Here is a 5,000-nt window from a genome sequence, read left to right as displayed (position 1 = left end):
ATAGCATAATGAGATGTGGTATGAAAATTAATCATTTGGAAGGGCCTTGAGATAGAATACCAAATACTTTTTTTGAACTGCCAATTTGTTTATTTCATCACTCCTGATTGATAACTATTACTCAATCTAAAAACACCAACACCTTCTAATATAGTAAATGTTTCATAGTAAAAATATAAATAAATAGTAACAGTTTTACAGTAAAATAATGAACAAGTAATAATAATTCTATAGTAAAAAAAAAATCAATAAGCAAAGCAATTTTGAAAATATCACAAGGTGACCAAACGCTTGGTGTTCGGTTTTTCATAGTTTTCCCACTTATCGGTGTTCCAGTCATGTGGCGTTGGAGACAGGCTACGGAGTGCCATTTGTCTCCGTCTTGTGCCGTCTGAACCACTTCGGCTACACCCTGCCACGCGTGAAGTCCTCTCGAGAGACTCTCCAGGCATTCAGTTCTTTGTTTCTGTCTCGCTTTAGTTCTTTCTATTCTTCCAAGAAGGCAGCCTTTCTCCAGATTATTCCTTTTCCAGGTGTGTTTCGGGATTGTAATTATCTTTTTTTCTTTCTTTATGTAGTCATCCAGGAGGTGCCAAGATAGGAGGGAGGGAGGAGGGTGTAGGGGAGTGGAATATATGGGAAATGAATTGGGTGGGAGTGGTTTCTATGCCTTTTTCTTTTTAGCTATCCCCCGTGTAAGGGGAAAAAGCCTTTGGTATATGTATGTATGTGTACGTAGTTTTCCTCAACTGTCTCTCTGTCCTTGCTCTTCGCAGCACTGTTGTTTATTACTCTTGTTTTCCATAGAGTTTTTAACACACATCACAAAAAAACACACACACCTTCACTGCATTGATCTTGTCTCTCATTTTTTCTTTTATAGTCCATGTCTCACAACCACATACCAGGATTGATCAGATAAATCTAACAGTTTTCTCTGTTTCCATTTCCGTGCTAATATTGGTCTGTATTCCCTCCATTTTTCCAAAACGCTGCTTTAACTACTGTTTTCTTCTCTTTATTTTCTTTTCACTGTCTGCAAGCATTTAGCAAGTGTTGTGTCACATAGGCCTACAACAATTTCCTTTTTCCTTAACTCTTTAACGGTTTAAAATTGTTATAATTTTATTTTTTCCTCGTTATTTCCCTGAACTTTATTTTTTTCTTATATCTATAATTTTGATCAACCACTTTCTCTCAGTTTTATTTTAAAGTTCGCAGAAACTAAGCTTGTAGATTATTTTCGAAATCTACTATAAGAATGGTATCATCTGTATAAGCAATGATATATACCTTCCCCCTTCCCCGATTTTTTCCCGTCCATGTCCTATAGTTCTTTCATGATTTGTTGATTGTACAATGAAAATATACAGTATCAGATGATAATACACACTTGCTTTGATCCGCACTAGATGTCGGCCCATTCTGTTTTTCCATCCTTTGATTTCACACTTGATCTTTGATGACGATATTTGTTAATTATTAGTCTGATATATATTTCCATCCATTCTAGTCTATTGTAACAATATTATTGTTTCTCCATATTCAACCGAGTTGAGGGCTTTTCTGAAATCTTCAAAGTATAGGTAGATATATATTTGCATTTCTATTGTTCCCCCAGTTACCATTCGTAACATGTAATTGTTTTTTCCATTTTTCATTATGAAAGCCGATTTGTTCTTACGTTACCATTTTACAAAATAACCTATATCCTGGCTTAATCTTTCTCTAAATACTCTAACAACTACTTTTTCCATTGTGATCATTATATCTATTGCTCTATGTTTGTTATATTAAACAGTTCCTTTTCTTATAAGTATTGTAATGAATGCAAATTCTTATACCGCATGATGGACATGTCCTGTGTCTTATATTTTGGTTGCTATTTCCAGGATATTTTACACGGTAAAACTCACATAACTTCCACCTTCTCCACAACCACCACATAATACGGTGTTGAGTATTTATTAATCAATTTATTTATTTATCTATTTATTTATTTATTTATTTATTTATTTATTTATTTATTTATTTATTTATTTATCTATTTATTCATTTATTTATTTTTAGTAAATATCTTAAAGACTTTAGAATCTCGTATCATTTGCTTAAGGTAGGAAAATTATACCCATAAAAATATATTGATAACTGTTAACCTCTGCTCTCCCGCCTTTCATCTGTCCTCCTTCAATTTCCCCTTTGTCACTTCTATGACTTCAATTTATCGTCGAGGTATCGTCCCCATGGACAGAAACGCTAGTTCTCGCAGATGGAATACCAGAGCTGGGCGCGTTTCTCTGTGCGTTCCTATATGAGTTTCTCGCTGCGTTCCGCTTCAGTTTGGTCGGGGTTAGCACTCCCAAAATATTAATGCTTTAAGAGACAGGTTCATACCGAAATAAAAGTCCGGTAGGCCACATATTGTATAAAAAAAAAAAAAAAAAAAAAAAAATCGTAGGCCACATCCAAAAGGTAGGCCACATACTATACCGGCACCTATATTGCTTTAATAGTTTGGGAGCGCTAACCGCGGCCAAACTAAAGCGGAACGCACCGAGGAACGCATCTAGGAACGCATCGAGGAACGCGCCCATCTCTGCGAAATACTCGCTTCCCCTCGACACATATCTAATGGGCTTGTCAACGACCTGAAGACTCGCCTATGAATTCTGGAGTCTCTCCTCTTTGATGGTCATACAATTCAAATGTGCTTATTCTCCAGCTTGCCTCAACTTTTTCTGTTTCCATAAGTGTATTTCCGTTTCTATTTCGAATATTTGTAAGGTATCTGCTTCATACTATTTCCTTTATTCTCTCATATATTGTTTTTTTTCGACTGTTCAGTCTTTGTGCATATTTGGTTTCATAATTTCCTTTTCGTGTCTGACTCTAGGTAATTATATACCCTTTGATTTCCTTTGCGTCTTCGTCTCTCTTCCATCAAACTATCTTTTTCGTTGTCCACTTCTGTTTTCTTTTCAATTTTTCTATTGTTTATTTTGTTTTATTTTCTGTTTGTTTATTAATTTATTTTTATTTATCTATTTATTTATTCATTTATTTATTTATTTATTTATTTATTTTTCTTTCTTACAGGTACTTTTTGCACCAATAATACCTATGATCCTGACAATGTCCTCTATACCCTTTCCACCTGTTGGTCCTCCTCTGCATAGTTCTTCTGTCAACGTCATATCTGTTGCTTACATCTTTATAAAAATATTATCTTATATCCTCATTATACAAGTCCTTCCACAGTTACATTATCCTTTTAGTTGCTTGGTACAGTTTTCCACTTATGTCCTTATCTTCGCGAGCGCTGGTGGCGTAATCGGAAGCGTGCAGGGCTCATATTGGTTTACTTGTGGGTTCGAATCCCGCACTTTTCACCGATTCCCAACAGTGACTGCTACCTGTCCCAACAGTTCTCAAAGCACATATGACAAAAGTAACGGCTTCGGCCGTAGCTACGTTTCTCCTGTCATACGTTCCTCACAGTAAAAGTAGTTGGGATGCCCCTCTGTTTCTGGAAGTCTCATATAGTCTATTTGGTTTTATTAGTTGTCCATCCGGATTACTTCACGCTCACAAACATCGAATGTAATGTTGAAACCACGAGCTTACCACTTGTCCATCCCCCAATTACCACTCAATCATCCATCTTCTCCGTCATTTCTCAATTCAAGTCTCAACGGTCCAATTATGTCATTTTGATGCCCATTTTCACTCTCAGCGTTCAAGTCTCTCATGACCACAATCATTTCAAGTTGATTGTAATGTCTTTTCACTTCTCTAAATCCTTTGCAGATGTCCTCTGCTTCCTGGTCTGTGTGGTCTGTATTCGGTGCGTATCGTTTTATGATAATTGTGTCCTACAGTACTAGCAAGCACGGCAAAGGTGACGGCTTCGGCCGCAGTTACGCGCCTCCTGGCGTAGGCTCCTCACCCATCTTCGTATGTTGATCAGGTTTCCTTTAATTATTTATATTAATATTACATCCTAATGTGAGGAACTGAAAGTAGCCTTTGGCGGGATTATCCTCATTTCTTACTATGTAATGAAAGGATCAGTGATGGATGGAGGAAACAGTTATCTCCTTCAGTACTTTGCTATATCACATGCGTAGACGGAAACAGTTTGTTCCTCTTCACTAAGTTTATATGAAGAGGTGAGTAGCCTACATCTGGACGCGCTTAGCTGCAGCCGAAACCGTCACCTTTGCCCTATGAGCTTAGACTGTTAGGGCAGGTAACTGTCACTGCTGGGAAGAGGATAGAAATGCGTGAATCGAACCCACAACCAAGCAAATGTGAGACCAGCACGCTTGCATATGCCAAGATAGAATCCTTATTACACGTCACCGTGACCTAGGAGTCAAGTAGAAGGGCAGTAAATAGGCTCATTATGTTTTGTGCTTTCTTAAACCAGGGGCACGATGGCAATCGCTTTCTATGAAGGGTTTGGCTGTTGTTATTATTTGACAATATAATTTTTTCAAACTTGATTTCAAATCACTTTCATACTGTAATTATACATACCCTAATGCCCAACGACGTAAATTCATTGTAGGATTTACAGTCGACTGTACTGAAATTGAGCTAAGCTAATACAGGTCAAGAACCGGGAACATTAACCACTAAACCACTGAAATTCCCATAGACAAAGAACAGCATTGTGAAGAGTATGAGACTGGTGTGGTATCTGCTACTTCAGTGTATTAGGATTGGCATTATAAGTTCAGTGACTTCTCTCTCTCTCTCTCTCTCTCTCTCTCTCTCTCTCTCTCTCTCTCTCTCTCTCTCTCTCTCTCTCTCTCTCTCTGTCTGTCTCTCCCTCTTCTCTCTCTCTCTCTCTCTCTCTCTCTCTCTCTCTCTCTCTCTCTCTCTCTCTCTCTCTCTCTCTCTCTCTCTCTCTCTCTCTCTCTCTCTCTTTATCTCTCGCTCTCCACTCTCTCTCTCTCTCTCTCGCTCTCTCCTCTCTCTCTCTCTCTCTCTCTCTC

This window comes from Oratosquilla oratoria, chromosome 21 (assembly GCF_046742065.1).
Source record: "Oratosquilla oratoria isolate Oo_2021 chromosome 21, ASM4674206v1, whole genome shotgun sequence".
Classification (NCBI taxonomy): domain Eukaryota; kingdom Metazoa; phylum Arthropoda; class Malacostraca; order Stomatopoda; family Squillidae; genus Oratosquilla; species Oratosquilla oratoria.
This window is presented reverse-complemented; position numbering follows the sequence as displayed.